The following is a 22073-nucleotide window of genomic DNA, read 5'->3' on the forward strand; positions in this document are numbered from 1 at the left end:
TCTTGTGGGTCATAACATTTTTCCTTCATGATTTTACAGACATTGTTTTATTGCCTTCTGGCACTTAATAAATTTCTTTAATAATTTTTGAATGCCAACCATGCATCATTGTACAGGGGACACAATAATGAGGAGAAATGAATTTCACTGAGCTTAGAGCAAACTGGAAAACAGAGATCTGATAATGTAATCTACACACAGTGGCTCGTGCCTGCAATACCAGCACTTTGGGATGCCAAGGTGGGAGGATCACTTGAGCCCCAGAGTTTGAGATCAACCTGGGCAACCCCTTCTCTACAAAAACATTTAAAGAAAATTGCCAGGCATGGTGGCAGAAGTTTATAGTCCCAGCTATTCAGCAAGCTGAGGAAGAAAGTTTGCTTGAGCCCAAGAGTTTGAGGTTACAGTGAAATATGATGTGCCACTCACTGCACTGCAGCCTGGGTGACAGAATTAGACCCTGTCTTAAAAAAAAAAAAAAAAAAAAAAAAAAAAAAAAAAAACTAAAACAAAAAAAAGTTCATGTCAATTTTGTCTTCTATTTTATAACATTCATTCTATTTTAATTTTTGAAATGCCTTTAATTACTTTTTATATAGCTTATTTTACTCAAATAGTTAAGCAAAATTAAAATCCCTGAAAGATGCTCCATCCTTATTCTGTGGCTTCCAGTTTACCTTGACCCACTCAGTCGGTTCCTGAGCATAAGAAATCTAATTTGGGAAACACCATCTTAAATGTTGGCTGTTGTTTTTTGCTCAAGTTTTTCTTCTAGGGATGCCGTTCCCTTCTTGAGCAGAAGCATTCTTAATTATACGTCAAGATCCAGCTCAAATCCTAATTAATTCAATAGAGAGTTCATGAGAGGCTCTTCCTGTTAGCCTGCCTGACACCACCCCTCCCGTGAGAACTGACTCAGCCTTGCTTTGTATTTCCATAGCACTTTGTAATGCCCCTGCCATAGTTCTAATCCCATCATGTTAGGTCATAATTTGGATGTGTCTATTTGTCACTAGTTTAGTGAAGGCAAAAACAAAACAATTTTTGCACCTTGGAGCCCATCACAGTGCCTAGTATATGGGTGGAGCTCTTTTCACCAGAAAGGGAAAGGCCACAGAGCTTTTGAATGATGTGCGCTGTTGAACTCTGATAGTAAAGAGATTTACCTGGATCACTGTTTCCTACAGCAGAAACACCTGGAGGGTGTGGGTAAAGTCTCTCATTCTTGCCTTTACTCATTTCAGGCTGAGGGTGTTTGCAAGAGGAAGTGGGGACCTTTCCTTTAATCCTAATTAAACTTGCCTTTGCTGCCAAATATAAAGCAAAAGCCAGAAACAAGTATCTTTAAGATACATGAAAAGCAATCTATGATTGAGATGCTGTCCAACTTCCAGGGGAGGACTGTGGCTCTCTGGAAATTATATTAGCTTCTACCCGCAGGTATCTACTCAGTCTCCAGACCACACCTGGTCAGTGGTTCTCCAAGCTGCTCACATCTGCCATTCTCCAGGAGCCCTGCTCGGAGGAGCAGAGATGTCAGCTGCAACCCTCCAGATTCGGCTAAGGGAACACCCCCTCCTCAGTCTGGCTTTCTTTTTGTTTTCTCTCAGGATTTCCTAGATCTGAGATCTCAAGGCCTCGATTCTTGGTCTCCCACATGTGAGGAGCCTGCCTGCAGCAGTTCCAAATAAAAGACCTTTTGATTCCACCATCCCTTCAAAGTCTGGGTTTTGACCTTGATGGTATTTATGGACTGAGGTCATCCAAACAAGAACTTCCGAAGGCTGTAGCATCCAGTGGTTTTTGTGAGTATGACACCCCTGCTGCTGCTTGTATTTATAAAGTTTGAGCTCAGGTTTCTGATGGTTCCAAACCTAGGGGGTGGGGGTGGCAGTCTTTTCTTTACCTTGTATTTGCCTGTTGGCAGCTCCAAGAGACTAAAATATTCTCTTCCTGCAAGCAGGCTACTGAGACTTTGGAGCACAGAAAGAGTTGTTTTGCCAGAGTGGTTATATGACAGGAGCCTCTGCCCAGAAAGGAGGAGATAAATCAATGTTTGCTTAAGGAATAAAGACCAAACTCCTCTGGAAAAACAAAATGTGATTTTTAAATGATCAAAGCTGGCTTTAGTAATCACAGAGGGAACCGAACTCCTTGAAGCTCTCAATGGATGCCTGATGGTATCCTTCCTGTTAAATAACAGCTTTATTTGGCCACGATTAATGACCGATGCCTGCATTCCTCTCTTTCCCTTGGCTACGTCTTCTTCCCAGCTAACCCCAGCCACTTGCTCCATTTTCATCTTCATGCTTTTATGGCATTTGCATTGGCAACTGTATTATTACTTATGTATGGATAAGATGGAGAGAAAAGGAGGAAAAATGAAGCCTTGTTTTCAAGACATATGTACATTTTACATTGAATAACATGATATATATCATTTCTTGCTTTAACCTTTAAAATAGCAGCTCTCAACCAACCAGCTGCTACTCCTGATACTTCTCTAAAGAGGAGATTTGAGCCTGCCTGGTGCTGGCAACAATAAGTGGCATCATTGTCGATGCAGGGCCTCCAGGATTTCACCCTGCGCCTCACTCCTGCCATGTGATCCACCACAAAAATGTTTGATGTAACATGAATTCCCTCCACGGACCCAGGTTTCCAACACCATGCCATTCCCAAAGCTTCCCTCTAATTAGGCCTTCCAAGAGAGGTAAGATCTAAGTCCAAAAGTAAATGAAAAAGGGAAACGAGAGAAAGCAACGAAGAAAGGATGTGCAATAGGAAGTAATGGAGGGAAGGAGAAATTTTCTTTTCCTTTTCCACTTCCCAGTTGGCAACTGGTTAGATGACAACAGCAGCAGATGCAGCAGAATTAGGAAAGGTGGTAAATGTGCACTTTTTTCTTGAAAAAGGTTTTTGGGTCAGGTGTGATGGCTTTCCCCCAGCTGCATGGAAGGCTGAGGTGGAAGGACTGCTTGAGCCTAGGAGTTCAAGGTTACAGTGAGCTGTGATTACACCACTGCACTTCAGCATGGGTGACAAAGTGAGACCCTGTCTCACCCAATACAAAACCAAAACAAGCCCCTATGGTAAGTGGTCTGAAAAGGAGACACATGTTGCTTATGAGAGCAGGTAACAGGAGAAAGGTCCTGGTGAAGAGGTCAGAGGGGAGCCTCTGCAGAAATCACTGTGTGAAACAGGAGAAGGACCCTTCAGGGAGAGGGAGCTGCGAGTGTAAATTCTTACTGTGGGAGCTATAAGCAAGACACCTAGGAGGGACTGAGAAAAGGTTGCTGTGTCTGGAGAGCAGAATGGAGCTGGAGGGGTAGGTAGGAACCAAACTATGGAAAGGCTTGGAAGCCAAGCTAAGAATTTGGTTTTATCCTAAGAGCCACTGGAATCAATTGAAAGGTGTCAATGTGGATGTTACCGAGTACCAGCTCAGCTGGGAGACTCCCACCCAGGCAGCGCTGAAGGAAATAAGAGGCAGACACCCAGATAGAACAGCAAAGTGGGCCTATTCAGGGGACCAGCAACCTATTGAGCTGAGAGCCTTAGGGGCTGATAGCATCCCAGGCTGAAGGCCTCAAGCAGATTCTGATCTACGTAGTTATTCTCTCTGAACAGGTGACTATTATTAACAAACAGGTGTTCTGTATTTTCTCATAACACAAAAATATACCAAGTAGGCAGCTGTTACTCACTTAACACTGATTACAGACAAACTAAAAGGTATTCTCCACGAAGGAGCTACAGAGGCAGGGTCAGATATCTCAAAGAATTATTTTAACTGGTGTGTGATATTTATACATTGTCCTGCCACTTTGGAATGCCCCAAAGTGCCATTGTTCTTCCTTGCCATTGTTCTTCCTAGCAAACAATATATCCTGTCATACATTCAGCATTCATCAATATTCATAAACTTAATATTTCTCAACAAGAAGTGACATCAGATTTGTATTACAAGGAGGTCACTGTGGATATCATGTGGAGAACTGAATGCAGAGGAGCAAGAGTGAGAGTAGAAAGACCAAGGAGGACTCAAAGGTCACAGGCTTAGAGAGAGATGAAAGTTGCTAGGACTAGAGCAGGTGCCCCCAAACTATGGCCCGCGGGCCTCATGTGGCCCCCTGAGGCCATTTATCCGGCCCCCCGCCACACTTCGAAGGGGCACCTCTTTCATTGGTGGTCAGTGAGAGGAGCATAGTATGTGGCGGCCCTCCAACGGTCTGAGGGACAGCGAACTGGCCCCCTGTGTAAAAAGTTTGGGGACGCCTGGACTAGAGTGAGAGTGGCCGAGGAGATGTACGGAGGTATATTTGAGAGACTTTTGGGAGATGACATATACAGGACTCTATAATCAATTGGATATGGGGAGGAGTGAGGGAGAGGAATGTGTCAAAAATAACTACTAGTTTCTGGATAAACTGACTGGAGTAAGTGATGATGATGGTATCTATGGAGATGCCACAAGAAGAGAACTAGGTTTGGAGAGAGTATCAAAATTTCTTTTTGCATGGGTTGAACTCAACAACCACTTAAAATGTTTAAGTGGAGATGTCAAATAGACAGAGATTCTACAGATCCAGACCCAAGGAGAGGTCCAAACTAGAGATTTGATTCTGTGAATCAGTGGTAGAAAGGTGATAAATAAATCCCTGGGTCTGGATGACATTGCTGGAGAGTGAGTACAAAGAGGAGAAGATGACCTCTAACCCAACCTTGAAGACCTTCGACATTCAATGGCCTGCTGGAGGAGAATACTGAAAAAGATATATTGGAGAAGCTGTCAGAGAAGTAGAGGGGTGCTGGGTTATGAAAACCAAGGAAAGAGGGTTTCGAGGAGACACTGATCCAGAGTATTAAGTTGTTCTGAGAGATTAAAATCCGAAGTGTTTGGGGGTGGAGATTAGTGATATGAGGAATCATTAGCAATCTTTTTTTTTTTTCTAATGGATGGGGTTCCACTGTGTTGTCCAGGTTGGTGTCAAACTCCTGGGGTCAAGTGATCCTCCTACTACAGCCTCCTAAAGTGCTGGAATTATGGGCATGAGCCACTACACCCAACCTCATTAGCAATCTTAATAAGAGCTGTTTTCATAAAGTAGTATATGCAAAATTCAGATTAGAGTGTGGTGAGGAGTAAGTGGCAGGCAGAAATAGAAGTAAGAATAGAGAACTTAAGCATTTTTGCTATGAATGAAAGGACAAGTAAATGGCCAGATGAAAATGTGGGTGAAGGAAGGGTATTAAATTGGGAGATATCTAAGCTTGTTTAAAAGCCACTGAGGTTTATCCAGTTGAGAGGCAAAGCTGGGCCGGGTGGGAATAAAGAGCACAAAGGATGGTCTAGATTTAGACATTGTGCCTTAACTGGTAAAAACAGAGATGCTGGACATGGTGGATTTAACTTCAGTCTTTTTAGGAAGGGTGAGCACTAGATCTGTGGGTGACATATTTTTCTCTTTGACAAGGTCATCATGCATTTAGAGATGGTTATCTCCATGTTGCTGTTTCATTTACTGTTGAGCTGGAATCAGAGACCAATTTGTACAATACAATCCATTGTAAATTCCTCCCACCTCGGCCTTCTGAGTAGCTGGGACTAGAAGCAGGTATGCTACCAGGCCTGGCTTATTTTGTATTTTGTGTAGAGATAAGTTTCCTTATGTTGTCCAGGCTGGTCTCAAACTACTAGGCTCAAGTGATCTGCCTGACGCAGCCTCCTGAAGTGCTGAGACTATGGCAGTAGCATACTCCAGTCCTAGAACCCGATAGATAACTGTCACCTGGATTAGTAGTTTGAATCAATTTTTTAAAATCTGGAAACTAAATGATGTATGGCATAGTACTAAAAATACAAAAAAAAACTTAGCTGGACGTGGTGGTGCACATCTGTAATCCCAGCTACTCAGAAGACTGAGGCAGGAGAATTGCTTGAACCCGGGAGGTGGAGGTTGCTGTGCGCTGAGATGGCACTGCACCACTGCACTCCAGCCTGGGCGACAGAGCGAGACTGTCTCAAAAAAAAAAAAAAGAACCAAAGAATTGAGTTTTAGTATAAGTTTTAAATATACCTGCCAAGAAAGTATATCTGGTTTGGAAAATTAAAAATTAAAATTAAAAAAGTTTTAAGTGGGAAACTTTTTTTTCTGGCATAAAAATGAGAAAAGGGAATGTAAACAAAATTTAACTAAGACTGTTATCTTTATTCTTAATGAATATGAATAACTAATACATTTACAAGTGATTAAAAACTCTGAATAGGTAGGCATTTTCAATAAGTTAAAATGTTAATTCGGTACATCTAATAGATTATTTTGAATATTAAGAATGAAATGTATAATTTTAAAATAGAATATCAGTATTTTTCTGTCTTCCTCATCTAAATGAGACAGATACTTAACAAATATTTGTTTGAGGTAGTGAATTATCTCTATTGATTGCTCAGTCCATTACAGATCAAATTCCTTGTTCTAATCTTTCCCCCTTCTCACCACTGCAGTTGACTAGTCTTAAAAACATTTTTATTTGAAGAGTCACCAACATATTAAGCCTCCTTTGTGCCTGTGGGAAAAATGGGGAAAGAAAGGCTACCCCAGTGCAAGGCTGGCTGTTCATGTTCCTGGTTGGTACATGGGTACCTGGAATCGGGATGCAGGGAGGTAGAGGTGGAAAAAGTTATTATTTTTTTCAAGTGGTTTTGGTTGCCAGGAAGAGAGAAATGAAGCATAAAATAGTTTCATTTTCTCAGTCGAGCTTTCCATAGTTAGTAAAAATTCCTCCCATACTCTGACAATTTTTTTTCTGTCATTGTTTTCATTATCACTGGGAATTCTAGTATACGTATTTTAGTGGGAATTACGGAGAGGTTGCATAGGGGCTGTTAGATGTGATTTAAATTGGAAGCACATTTCTCTTGATATGAATTAATACATGACCCACAAAAGGCGTTTTGGCTAGACACTATTGAAGATGCTGGCCTGAGGGAGCTTAAGATGGCAGTGGTCTAGTGTGTAGAAGAAAAAAAGGTTCCAAGGGGCTAAGGCTAATAGAGTCCCTTAGCAATCCTAAGGGATGGGAAACTCAACCAAGACCACTAAATCACACATGGTGGTGCAGGGTGGACAGGGCCAACGGGGCCAGCTCCCTTGTCAAGCCTTGCTTTAGCCCAAGCTCCCTTGTCAAGTCTTGTCTCAGGCAGAGGGAGACTCTGTTATTTGACTCTCCAGAGGAGGTGACTTTAATTTGCACAAAGGCATCTTAGGAGCTTGCAGAGACCGAGTATGTACAATGCACACTGTTGTGCATTTGTGTGTGCATGTATGTACTTATGAGTATATAGATTATAGGTAATGAATATGGGAAGATAAAGATGAGTTCTTAAAGCTTGTTAGTTTCTGACTAAAGTCTTGTGAGGTTTATACTTGTTCAAGCTGCAATTGTTGTGTTTCTGTTACATGCTACTGTAAAAGAATACATATAGTTAAATGTTATTTCTTATCACATACTTTGTTTCTGCCTCTGTCATTTCCTTCATGTTTTCTTGATCTCTCCTCCCTGCTCTGCTTACGCCAGCCATGCGTTGTACATGATATGTGCTCAATAAATTATAGTTGTTATTTGTTTAATAACAAGGTCAAGGAATGTACAGGGAGTTTTTTCTTTTCTTTTTTTTTAAAGCTAATATGCTTATCTTGGAAGATGACTACATGAAGGTAAATGAAGATGTTTATCTAACTTTAACACCATTTTGATGCAACAAATGGAACCTTGGGTTATCAACATTTCTGAAATGCAAAATATATGTGCTATACTTTGCTATACCATGACAGGAATAGTACAGTCAGAAGAAATTAAGTCTCTTCTGATAAGGCAATTTTAGGGAAAGATAATTCAATCCTGAAAAAGATCTTGGGGCTGCAGCAGATAAGCATTCTTCCCTGGGAAGCCAACTGATACCTGATTCATTCGTCTGACCAACAATCAGTCCAAACTGCCCTCTCTCCTAGCACAGAGAAGGACCCCTCATGAAACTAACATGACCATGCCAGCCAGGAGAACTCCATTGACCATGCCAGCCAGGAGAACTCCATTGACCATTCTGTGTTGTCTACTGCACTGTGATGATAGACTCCAGCTTAAACATCTGAGCATATCGGATGCTTGAATTGGATTGAACACCCCTGGGATTAGGCTGCAGAACAAGGTGACCCTATTGCTGGGGACAGTTAGGTCCAATTATCAGTCCGGTTCCAGATGCGGTTCTGTGGTGAGTGCCCTGGAAAGCTACATAATCCTTAGTTCCCTGGAAAGTGAAACCCTAGAACTTCTTGAAGCTATAAGGCTGTTCTTGAACTAAACTAAAAATAGGTGGGAACCAGAAATCAGAAAAGCCTCCTAGATATAGTAAGATTTAGTGTGGCTACACTGCTATCTCCATAAAGAATGCCCCTTTGTCTGCTTTTGATGTCTCCTTAACCAGGAAGTTCTTTCTCATGTCCTGTTGGGGAAACACAACCCAGGCCAACCTAAAGCAGAAACCAGTGTTTCCTTTGCACCATCTGTACTGCTGCCATCATTCTGAAAATGCATTGCTTTTGTTACAGATGGGGCTGACCAAGACAATAGGGAGGATCCCTTGAATTACTATCGGAATCCAGAGAAGGTGATTTGAGAAGGCCTGTGTGAGGATGGTTGCTTTACAAGACCAAGCAGACCACAGGTGCAGTGAAGCTGCCTGCCCCAGATTCTTCACGAGGACATGGGGTCCAGTAGCCCAGGATTCCTCAGGGAAGAAACACCTAAATCCTTGGGAAAGAAGGGAAATGTGAGTACATGATTTACTGTCTGTGTTGAAAACTCTCATGACCAGGAGATAGTACTGGGGCATGCTGTTGTCAAGTCCCCTCTGTGTACGGTGGACCAGAAGCAGCTTCTGTGAGAGCAATGGTACCAGATCAGTGGATGGAGTGCAGGGAAAGATTTGAGGAGCTGCCTATTACTACCTGTCTCTAGTGCCATCTTGATTAGAACCAAGAAATGCCCTGTGTTAGAGAGCTAGAGAATCCATGCTGAATGAATTTTTAAAAATATAAGGACTGCGTATGGTGGCTAACGCCTGTAATCCTAGCACTTTGGGAGGCTGAGACAGGTGGATCATGAAGTCAGGAGTTCAAGACCAGCCTGGCCAACATGGTGAAACCCTTTTTCTACTAAAAATATAAAAATTAGCTGGGCATGGTGGTGCATATCTATAATCCTAGCTACTTGAGAGGTTGAGGCAGGATAATTGCTTGAACCAGAAAATTGCTTGAATCCGGACCTGGGAGACGGAGGTTGCAGTGAGCCAAGATTGTGCCACTGCACTCCAGCCTGGGCTACAGAGCGAGAGTCCGTCTCAAATAATAATAATAATAATACATGGGCTCCGGATATTAACAAATGCTGACATGAATCCACACTTATTTCTTATCTCTAGTTCTCACTCTTCATTGGAATTTGGCTATCCCAGCTGCTGGCAGTGTTATCATTAGCTGGAGGCTGACAGGGCCCCTGGAACTGAGCTTATTAAGAACAAATGAGCCTTGGGTTCAGACCCCTTAGGGGTTTTGCTTTCTGAAGCTAGGCACAAATGAAAACTCAGCTGCCTAGGCTTTGCATTATTATATTTTCTGGGTTATATTGGCCTCCAGGGAGCCTGCTTTATGCATTTCCAAATTGTTTGTTTTAACAGAGCATATCAAATTTTAAACAACCTCCAATTATGAGAGAATCCCCCTTTAAAACTGGAGTTCTTGGCAGCAAAATCACTATTTTAAAATACCTCTTTCTCAGTCAATATATTGTCTCCCAGAGTCTTGGTCCTGGCTGCTGACTTCACTGCGCAGCCATAACTTTTTGCTCCAGTTAGTGTTGTTGAGTCCAGCACAGCTATAGGGTGGGAAGTGACTTCTAATTTTCTTGCTGCCTCATCAGCAGAATTGACAGCTAAATTCCAATTGCAGAGGCTTTATTACTTTTGAAGATATGAGAGACAGAAAAGAGCACAGCTGGGCCCTTTATCCCAGGCGTAGTTGGTAGGACTGGCACATAGAAGGATCAGCTTTTGACTGTTAACTGAGGACAATGTAGTCTGGAGGTGCTTGTGGGGAGACAATATTTGAAACCCCCTTATGTTGGATTCTGTGAATAACTACACTCAGGAGTGCATGTCAGGGTTTAGCACTTCTTTAACAAAGTGTGCTCCAAAAAGTCAAGGGACAAACGTTTTAAGGAGCTCAGCTGTTGCAGTGAGGCAAGTAGCTGTGCCGTTGTGGTGGGACAACTCATCCACCAGTGTATTTGCCCATGTCTCCCACTCTCCTGGAAATGCAACAGCCAAGTGGCACGAGGGCTCAGCCTGAGGAGAGAGTAGCACAGATGCAGTAGAATCGGGTGAGGCTTCTGGTTCCGTGTAATTCTGGAGGCAGAGGAGGCTAGCGAAAGGCTTTCTAGGCTCAGGTGTTTGTTGAATCCTTGGATAATTACTTTCTGGCCACATATTCACGTGTTTCTATTTCCTCAAATGAATGTTTACTTCAGAAAATATTTCTATTACAGAAAAATGGTATTTTCCTAGGAAGTGCATGCTCAACCATCCTTCTTTGTGTGCCCTTGCTCAAGATGGTAATTTGCCACAAGAGTATAATTATGCAACTGAAAAGTCTTTAAATTGGATTGTGAGGGGAAACCCTGTGGAGTTTCTCAAAATAAGCCAGGTGTGAATATAAAGTCATGAGACTGATGTGTCAATTTTTGTATACCTATACAAAACCAAGGCAGTAATTCCAAATGCTCAGTTCCTGCTTTCCCAGCTTAACTTAGGGTCATTGAAGGCAGACCCTGGACACATTTAGTTAGAGCATTATTTTCTCTATGTTTGGGTTGCAAGCTTTCATTGAGGGCCCCTATTGGTTCTTGTTTATTTGTTTATTATCTCTTAGGAGAAAAGGTGTCTTTCGATCTGGGGTTTGTTGATGGAGAGTGGCAAAAGTTTTCCTCCTGGATCCTCTCATTGTGCACATGATTACTTTTAGAATCATCTCAGTTCCTGGACTGGATGGTTGGTGGAAGTGCACAATTTCTACCAATTTGTAGTCTTCTGTTCTCATGTTATTACTAAGTATTCCAAGAATAAGGATGTGTCAGGTTACTAACTTTCTTCCATTTTATCCAGAAATCTTTCCCTCACTATTTTAATAACACTATGTTCATCTTGTGGCTGGTTTATGAATAAGGAGCTACTGTAGGGCTAAAAGTCTTCTAGGTTTCTTCATAGAATCTCAAGGCACTTGAAATTCACATGAGTGTTTTGCAACACAGACATTTCTGACATGTGAGCTACATATACATTCCCAAAGATTGTTGTTTCTCTAGTTGCCTTAGGACTCCGTGAATTTATTTCAGCAATAGTGCCATTGCTCAAAATGCCCACACATGTCCTGCTCTGGAATTGTCTCCCAAGCTGGTTGCCAAATCATGTGTGGAAACTTGTCATAAAGTAATGGACAGTCTCACCTTTTTTTTTTTTTTTTTTTGACTAAAGCCAGAATTGTATAGGTAGGCCACCTAAATTCACCTTTTATTCATCAAAATGTACTCCAAGCAACTTCTGTTTCTCAAAATCAAATCCATTTTCAAAGGATGGATATTATCAGCCACAATTAAAGAAATTCTAAAGAAAATGCCACAGGGTATGAAAGGAATTCTTAAAATGAAGCTCCATGCATTCTTTAAAATGACAGTCGTATTTGACTAGTATAGAAACTCCCAAGAAACTTTGTTGGAGCAAATAATACTTGTTTAGATGTGTGACTTCTGATAAGTTGGTTACAAAGAAAGTCTCATTTGGTTTGGGAAAGAAGATAGGTTGGTTTAAAAAGAGCATCTCATTTGATACGGGATATGAGATAAATGGGTCCTAGCTCTGCCAGTGAACATGGGCAGAGTGCATAGAATCTCTAGGTTTCTGATTCTTCACATTTAAAATGAAAGGTTTAGATGAGGTGATCTCCAAGGACTCTTTTAGCTTGAATACACTACAATTCATTCATCAAACATTTATTGAGCAAATACTGTAAATGTTAGACACTGCTTTTGAAAAAGTAATACAAAATCCCTGTCCCAAAAGGTCTCAAAATCTAGCCAGGCATATAGATTATATACAATTTTTATGTAATAAATATCATCATATGATCTACCCTCATATACTGTACAATATAACATAATATTTGTTGCTGAATAAACTGACCACCTATTCATTAAATTTTTTTTTTTTTCCTGAGAGGCGTTCTAATTGATTTGCCACACTTTTTTGAGGGGAAGAAAAAGTCTAGCCTGCAAGTGTTGGAAAAATAAAATAAGAATCCTTCGGCTATTACCTTCCCACTTTTTCTGAAAGTTCTGGAAGCTGGGGGTGTGGGAGAGGGAAGGGGATACATATGTGAAAGGAAGAAGGTAACATAGAAATACAGGAATAGACCAGTGAAGAACAGATAATAGTAATTATTGGAGTAATTGCCTAACCTCAAGATGTATGCTGAAAAAAAATTACCTGAAAAAAATGGGCTAGCCAGTACCTTTAAAAAAAATGTTGAAGAGATAATGGCCAAAGGATTCTTGCTTTATTTTCCTAACAATTGCAGGACAGTAAAAATTCTTTTGAAAACTATTCAATCAAGAGTGAAATCTGGGTTACTGGCAAGAATGTTATCTGAAATGATGACTCTAAGACATGATTGCATGTTGTTTTGCAGTTCAGAATTTGATATGAAGCTGTGTAGAGGTTTAAAATGCCATTCGTTAGGAGTTAGAACTATGTTAATCATGTTACAGGTAAAATCTAAGTGAATGCTTACATTCATCTAAAAGCCAATGTCTTTGGCTATTGTCAGCTCAGTAGTAAGGAAGATAGCAGTAAATTGTTATTATATTGCAGTAGGTAGATAATGGCCTCCCACTAAGGTGTCCACATGCTAAGCCCAGAAACCTGTGAACATGTTACCTTACATGCCAACAGGGTGTTTGCAGATTTGATTAAATTAAATATCTTGAGAGCCGGGGGTTATCCTGTATTATCTGGTAAGCCCAATGTAACCACAGGGGTCCTCACAAGAGGGAGGCAGGAGTGTGAGTCAGAGAGGGAGCTGGGACAGCAGAAGGAGAGGGCAAACTGATGTAGGACCATGTGCCAAAAAATGCAGCCAACTTCTAGAAGCTGGAAAAAGCAAGGAAAGGGCTTTTTTCCTAGAGCCTTCAGAAGGAACACAGCCCTGCCATCCATTTTGGACTTCAGGCCTGCAGAACTCTAAGATAATGCATCTGTGTTGTTTTAAGCCACTATGTTTGTGGAAACTTGTTATAGCAGTAACGGGAAACTAACACATACGTAACACACTGTGGGCTGTGCATTCTCCTCCATTTTATTCATAAACAATTTTTAGGCACTGCTGTGTATGAGTCATGTACTATCTAGGTGCTATAGAGGAAAAAGAAGGTTTTTAAAAAGCTGTTTTCCATAGCTTTTGTGTTTTTGAAAGAAATTAAATTTTGAATCCTATTAGGCTTGTGTATTTATACTATGTGCCTTATAGTATATATATAATATATATATGTTTATATATATAATATATATGTTATATATATTATATATATGTTATATATATATGTTTTACATATATTTATCTGTATGTATGTATATAGTATACAGCTATTCTTTAGGGATATTTATACTAAGGGCTTTACAGATAATCATTCATTTAGTTCTCTCATAACAACTTAAGGTACTACTATCTCCCCTTCACAAGAAAGAAAACAACTGAGGGGAGTTGAAACCTGCAGGAGGTTACCAATAAGCAGGAGATCTCCATTTTGATGGTCTGGGGGTAGACCAAAGTTGATTCTGTATGAAGTGACCAAAACTCTGTTAAGAAACTGTATTCTTTCAGCCTTGAAGAGCGAGAGGACAGAGATCAGGAACCTCACAGTGATTGTAAAGTGAGAGTGGTATTCTGGAAAAAAGAGGGTCAGAGCCCTAGATTCTGTCTGTAAACTCCTGCACCATGCTTGCCTGAGTCAGACTCCAAGTAGCTCAGTGAAGCCCAAAAGATGAGAAGCGAGATTTTAACTGTTGCCCAAGAGAGACTTTAGAGGTGGAACCAAATCAAATTAGTTGACTGCTAAACAAAAACACTGACATTATTTGGAGAAATATAAAATATAAAGATATCTCTACAGCATAGAATTAACAAGGTCCATGATTCAATCCAAAATTACTTGACATAGGAAGAATCAAGAAAATGTGCCCCAGCCTTAAGAGAAATAATAAACTAAGACCAGCCCTGAGGATTTAGGAATAGTCTTTGGACTTAGCATACATGGATTTTAAATTTTTAGGCTATTACGTGTATGCAGAATGAGGAAAAATATGCTTGAAATAGATTAAGAAAAGAATCTCAGCAGATAGGTACTATAAAAAAGAACTTATGAAAATTCTAGAAATAAAAAATACAATATCTGAAATTTAAAATTTACTTAATGGACGTAACTGAAACAATTTAAAATGACAAAATGAAGAGTTAGTGAATGTCACTAGATAGCAACAGAGATAATAAAATATGAAGAAAAGAGAGAAAAAAGTTTGAAAAAAAAATAAACACAGTCTCAGATACCAAGGGGTCAACAAACACTGTATCATCCATGTAACTGTAATTCCCAGAAAAGAAGATAGAGACTGAGACAGAAAAATCTATGTAAAGATAGAATGGTTCTCAAATCTATTGAAAGGCATAAATGTGGAGATTCAAGAGTCTCAGCAAAATCACACTTAAAAATCACAAAGAAAGCTATGCCTAGGTACATCATAGGCAAATTGCTGAAAACCAAACATCAAGAGGAAATACGGAAAGCAGCCAGAGAAAAATGACATATCCAGAGAAAAATTATTTGAGTCATCATTCACTTCTTGCCAGAAATGACAGAGGCTATACGATAGTGGAATAACACATTTTTAAAAAACGTTTTATTTTAAAATAATTTTAGACATACAGAAAAGTTTCAAAAGTAGTACAGAGTTTTGCTGTATATCTGTCTCACAGTTTCCCCTAATATTAACATCATATATAAGCATTGTTAATTATTGAAGCTGAGAAATCAAGACTGGCACAGTGCTATTCACTAAATTATAAAATTTATTGGAATTTCACCAATTGTTCTATTAATACTCTCTTTCTGTTGCAGGATCCAGTTAAGTATCCCACATTATATTTAGTTATTATGCTTAGTCTCCTACAATCTGTGAGGTCCCCAGTATCTCCCTTCTGTCTTTAATTACCTTAACACTTTTGAAGAAGGGTACTGGTCAGTTATTTTATGGAATATCTCTCAATTTGGGTTAGTCTGATGGTTCTTGGTGATTAGAAGGAGACTGCATTTTTGTCAAGTATATCACAGAAGGGATACTGTATTCTTCTTAGTGCATCATATCAAGGAGTTCATGATGTTAGTGTATCTCATTCCTGGTGATGTTAAGTTAGCTCACTCAGCTAAGTAATATTTCTTCACTGAAAAGCTAGTACTTTTCCTTTCATAATTAAAAGTGTCTTAGAAGGATCCAAGATGGCTGATTAGGAGCAGCTCAGGATTTCAGCTCCCAGTGAAAGCGCGGAGGGTGAGTGGATGCCACATTTCCAGAAGGATTTTTATTGCCCACAGACCAGAAGATTCCCAGGCGGAGGAGCCCCATGGGTCGCCAGCATGGCTGGTTTGGCCGGCGCGGCTGTTTCAGCCAGCACAGCTGTTTGGCTGGCGCAGCTGTTTTTGCCAGCATGGCTGTTTTGCAGGCACCCTGGCGCAGCGGTTCTCCATACAAAATACATGGATCCTGGTGCCATTTTAGCTGGTGATTGGAGATCCTGGGAGACAGAGTCACCCATTCAACTGATTAAAAAGGGGACTGAAACAGGGAGCCAGGCCAGGAGATTCTCAGGCAAAAAGGCACCACGAATCTCAGCCGGCACAGTGGGTTGCCACATGGGAAATCACAGAAATCCCAGTGCCTTTTCAACAGGTGACTGGAACACCTCTGAGACAGAGTCGATCGTTCAACTAAAAAAAAAAAAAAAGGGGGGCTCTGAGGCAGGGAGCCAGGTGATCAGGCTTGGCTGGTCCCACCCCCACAAAAAAACAGCAATTGGAAAGGTTCTGGATTGAGAGTTTAACAGCAAGCACAGCTGAACCTGGGACAGTCCAGCTCTGTGGGGGAGGGGCGTCCGCCATTACCAAGGCAACCCACCACTACGGAGGTAGTTTGCCATTGCTGAGGCAGCCCGCCATTACAGAGAGAGTCCGCCATTATAGAGGTGTGCTGCCATGGCCAAGACAGTTCTAACTACACCCGTATGAACAGGACTACAGGGAAGTTCACACGGCAGCTGAGCAGAGTCTACAGCAGCTCAGCAAAGCCTCTGCAAGCAGACAGTGACTAGGCTGCCTCCTCACTGGGCAGGGCAGCCCTGAAAAAAGGCAGCAGCACAACAGAAGCTCATAAATAAAGCAATAACTCCCCAGGACAGAGCATCTGGGGAAAAAAAAGGGGGTGGCTTTATGAGTTCTGCTGCAGCAGACTTAAACGTATCTGCCCAGCAGCTCTGAATGAAAAATGGAGCCACAGCTTAGCACTTGAGCTCCTTTAAAGGACAGATTGTCTCCTCAAGCAGCTTTCTGATCCCTGTATATCCAAAGAGTCACCTCATAAAGGAGAGCTCAGACTGACATCTGGCGGGTATCCTTCTGGGACAGATAGCAGAAGAAGAAACTGGCAGCAACCGTTACTGTTCTGCAGCTGTTGAAGGTGACCCCCAGGCAAGCAGGGCTTGGAGTGGACCTCAGCAGTCCTACAGCAGAGGGCCCAGACTGTTAGAAGGAAAACTAAGAAACATAAAGGAATAACTTCATCATCAACAAACTGGATGTCCACTCAGAGGCCCAATCTGAAAGTCAAGCAAGTACTCAGAGATTTCATCACCACCAGGCCTGCTTTACAAGAGCTCCTGAAAGAGGTACTAAACATAGAAAGGAACAACCAATACCAGGCACTCCAAAAACATACCAAATGGTAAAGAGCATCAACACAATAAAGAAACTGCATCAACTAATGGGCAAAACAGCCAGCTAGCATCAAAATGGCAGGATCAAACTCACACATAAGATATTAACCCTAAATGTATATGGGCTAAATGCCCCAATCAAAAGACACAGACTGGCAAATTAGATAAAAAGCCAAAACCCATCTGTGTGTTGTATCCAGGAAACCCATCTCACATGCAAGGATACACAAAGGCTCAAAATAAAGGGATGGAGGAAGATTTACCAAGCAAATGGAGAGAAAAGAACAAAAAAAGCAGGAATTGCAATTCTCATCTCTGATAAAATAGTCTTTAAACAAACAAAGAAGGACATTACATAATGGCAAAAGGATCAATGCAACAAGAAGAGCTAACGTTCCTAAATATATACACACCCAATACAGGAGCACCCAGATACATAGGGCAAGTTCTTAATGACTTACAAAGAGACTTAGACTCCCACACAATAATAGTGGGAGACTTTAACACCCCATTGTCAGTATTAGACAGATCAACCAGACAGAAAATTAACAAGGATATCCAGGACTTGAACTCAGAACTGGAACAAGCAAACCTAATAGACCTTTACAGAACTCTCCACCCCAGATCCACAGAAAATACATTCTTCTCAGCAGCATATCACACCTACTCTAAAATTGAACACATAATTGGAAGTAAATCACTCCTCAGCAAATGCAAAAGAACAGAAATCATAACAAACAGTCTCTCAGACCACAGTGCAATCAAGTTAGAACTCAGAATTCAGAAACTATCTCAGAACTGCACAGCTTCATGGAAACTGAACAACTGGTTCTTGAAAGTTGACTGGATAAACAATGAAATGAAGGCAGAAATAAAGATGCTCTTTGAAACCAATGAGAATGAAGACACAACATACCATAATCTCTGGGACACATTTAAAGCAGTCTCTAGAGGAAAATATATAGCAATAAATGCCCACATGAGAAGCAAGGAGAGATCTAAAATTGACACCCTATCTTCAAAATAGAAAGAGCTAGATTAGCAAGATTAAAAAAAACTCAAAACTTAGCAGAAGACAAGAAATAACTAAGATCAGAGCAAAATTGAAGGAGATAGAGATACAAAAAACCCTTCAAAAAAATCAATAAATCCAGGAGCTGGTTTTTCGAAGAGATCAACTTAATACAACACTAGCCAGATTAATGAAAAGAGAAAATAATCAAATAGATGTAATCAAAAATGATAAAGGGGATATCACCACAGATTCCACAGAAATACAAACCATCATCAGAGATTATTACAAACAACTCTATGCACATAAACTAGTAAACCTGGAAGAAATGATAAATTCCTGGACACTTGCATTCTACCAAGCCCTAAACCAGGAAGAAGCCAAAACCCTGACTAGACCAATAACAAGGTCTGAAGTTAAGGCAGCAATTAAGAGCCTACCAACCAAAAAAAGCCCAGGTGCAGATAGGTTCAGAGCCAAATTCTACCAGACATACAAAGAAGAGCTGGTACCATTCCTTCTGAAACTATTCCACACAATACAAAAAGAGTAAATCCCTCCCAGATCGTTTTATGAGACCAATATCATCCTGACATCAAAACCCAGCAGAAACCCAGCAAGAAAAGAAAACTTCAGGCCAATATCCATGACGAACATAGATGCAAAAATCTTCAATAAAATACTGGCAAACTGACTGCAACAACACATCAAAAAGCTTCATCCACCATGATCAAGTAGGCTTCATCGCAGAGATGCAAGGCTGGTTCAACATACGCAAGTCTATAAATGTAATTCACCACGTAAAGATAACGAAAGTCAAAACCCACATGATTATCTCAATTGATGCAGAGAAGGCCTTTGACAAAACTCAACAGCGCTTTATGCTAAAAACTCTCAATAAACTAGTTATTGATGGAACATATCTCAAAATAATGAAAGCTTTTTACAGCAAACCAACAGCCAATATCATACTGAATGGGCAAAAACTGGAAGCATTCCCTTTGAAATCTGGCAATAGACAAGGATGCCCTCTCTCACCACTCCTATTCAATATAGTATTGAAAGTTATAGCCAGAGCAATCAGGCAAGAAATAGAAATAAAGGGTATTCAAATAGGAAAGGAGGAAGTCAAATTGTCTCTGTTTGCAGACAACATGATTCTATATCTAGAAGACCCCATTGTCTCAGCCCAGAATCTCCTGAAACTGATAAACAACTTCAGCAAAGTCTCAGGATACAAAATCAATGTGCAAAAATCACAAGCATTCCTATACGCCAATAACAGACTTAAAGAGAGCAAAATCAAGAACGAACTGCCATTCACAATTGCTACAAAAAGAATAAAATACCTATGAATACAACTAACAAGGAACGTAAAGGACCTCTTCAAGGAGACCTACAAGCCACTGCTCAACGAAATAAGAGAGGACACAAACAGATGGAGAAACATTCCATGTTCATGGTTAGGAAGAATCAATATTATGAAAATGGCCATACTGCCCAAAGTAATTTACAGATTCAATGCTATCCCCATCAAGCTACCAGTGACCTTCTTTACAGAACTGGAAAAAACTGCCTTAAACTTCATATGAAACCAAAAGAGAGCCCGCATAGCTAAGTCAATTCTAAGCAAAAAGAACAAAGCAGGAGGCATCACACTACTGGACTTCAAACTATACTATAAGGCTACAGTAATCAGAACAGCATGGTACTGGTACCAAGACAGAGATATACACCAGTGGAACAGAACAGAGGCCTGGAGGCAACACAACACATCTACAACCATGTGATCTTTGACAGACCTGACAAAAACCAGCAATGGGGAAAGGATTCCCTGTTTAATAAATGGTATTGGGAAAACTGGCTAGCCATGTGCAGAAAGCAGAAACTGGACCCCTTCCTGACACCTTACACTAAAATTAACTCCAGATGGATGAAAGACTTAAACATAAGACCTGATATCATCAAAACTCTAGAATAAAATGTAGGCAAAACCATTCAGGACATAGGCGTAGGCAAGGATTTCATGACCAAAACACCAAAAGCATTGGCAACAAAAGCCAAAATAGACAAATGGGACCCAATCAAACTCTGCAGCTTCTGCACAGCAAAAGAAACAGTCATCAGAGTGAATCGGCAACCAACAGAATGGGAAAAAAATTTTGCAGTCTACCCATCTGACAAAGGGCTGATATCCAGAATCTACAAAGAGCTAAAACAGATTTACAAGAAAAAAACAATCTCATTCAAAAGTGGGCAAAGAATATGAACAGACACTTTACAAAAGAAGACATATATGAGGCCAACAAACATATGAAAAAATGCTCATCATCCCTGGTCACTAGAGAAATGCAAATCAAAACTACATCGAGATACCATCTCATGATAGTTAGAATGGCAATCATTAAAAAATCTAGAGACAACGGATGCTGGAGAGGATGTGGAGAAACAGGAACAATTTTACACTGTTGGTTGGAGTGTAAATTAGTTCCACCATTGTGGAAGACAGTATGGCAATTCCTCAAGGACCTAGAAATAGAAATTCCATTTGACCCAGCAATCCCATTACTGGGTATGTATCCAAAGGATTATAAATTATTCTACTGTAATGACACATGCACACAAATGTTCATTGCATCACTGTTTACAATAGCAAAGACCTGGAACCAACCCAAATGCCCATCAACGATAGACTGCACAGGGAAAATGTGGCACATATACACCATGGAATACTATGCAGCCATCAAAAATTATGTGTTTGTGTCTTTTGTAGGGACATGGATGAACCTGGAAACCATCATTATCAGCAAACTGACACAAGAACAGAAAATCAAACACCACATGTTCTCACTCATAGGTTGGTGTTGAACAGTGAGAACACACAGACACAGGGAGGGGAGCATGACACATTGGGGTCTGCCGGGGGGGAAATAGGGGAGGGACAGCATGGGGTGGGAGTTGGGGAGAGATAGCATGGGGAGAAATGCCAGATATAGGTGATGGTGAGGAAGGCAGCAAATCACACTCCGTGTGTGCACCTATGCAACAATCTTACATGTTCTTCACACATAAAATGCAATTTTAAAAAAGTGTCTTGTGGGATGATACTTTTAGACTATGCAAGTGTCCTGTTTCTCCTCCAACTTTCACTAGGATTTGTCTGTAGATCTTGCCTGTGACCATTTTTACTGGTATATTTTCCTAATGCTGATTTTCTGGAATAATGTTTTTAAATGATTAAACAAATCTTTTTATCCAAAATACTATATCCAGTAGAAACATTAAGAACAAAATTGTACAACTCAATAATAAAAAGAGAAATAACCTAACTAAAAATGGGCAAAGGACATTTATCCAAAGAAGATATACAAATGAAAAGATTCTGAACATCATGAGCCACTAGGAAAATTCAGATCAATCAAAATTCAGACCATAATGAAATACCATTTCACAGCAAGTAGGATGGCTATAATCAAAAAGACAGATAATAACAAATGCTGGCAAGAAGACAAGGAAATTGGAAGCCTCATTGATTGCTGATAGGAATGTAAAATGGTGCAGCTGCTTTGGAAAACAGTCTGGCATTTCCTCAAACCATTAAACATAGAGTTACCATATGGCCCAGCCATTCCACTTCTAGGTATATACCCAATCAAAATGGAAACATATGTCCACATAAAAACTTATAACACAAATGTTTATAGAAGTATTATTCATAATAGCCAAAAAGTGAAAACAACCCAAATGTCCGTCAACTGACAAATGAATAAATAAGATACGGTATATTCATACAATGGAATATTATTTGGCCATTAAAAGAAATGTAGTTCTGATACATGCTACAACATGGATAAACCTTGATAACATTATGCTAAGTTAAAGAAGCCAATCACTAAAGACCTCATACTACA

General features: G+C 40.3%; 1 long non-coding RNA gene across 2 annotated transcripts in view; it reads left to right on the forward strand.

The window, feature by feature from the left end:
- Positions 1 to 1560: 1560 nt before the first annotated feature.
- LOC141583521 (uncharacterized) overlaps positions 1561 to 22073 on the forward strand; it is a 221429-nt gene continuing 200916 nt past the window's right edge. For both annotated transcript variants that reach the window (XR_012516154.1, XR_012516155.1), the window contains exons 1-2: positions 1561 to 1805; positions 8613 to 8833. This is a non-coding gene — a long non-coding RNA (uncharacterized LOC141583521). The remainder of the gene's footprint in view (positions 1806 to 8612; positions 8834 to 22073) is intronic.

This window comes from Saimiri boliviensis, chromosome 2 (genome assembly GCF_048565385.1).
Source record: "Saimiri boliviensis isolate mSaiBol1 chromosome 2, mSaiBol1.pri, whole genome shotgun sequence".
Lineage (NCBI taxonomy): Eukaryota > Metazoa > Chordata > Mammalia > Primates > Cebidae > Saimiri > Saimiri boliviensis.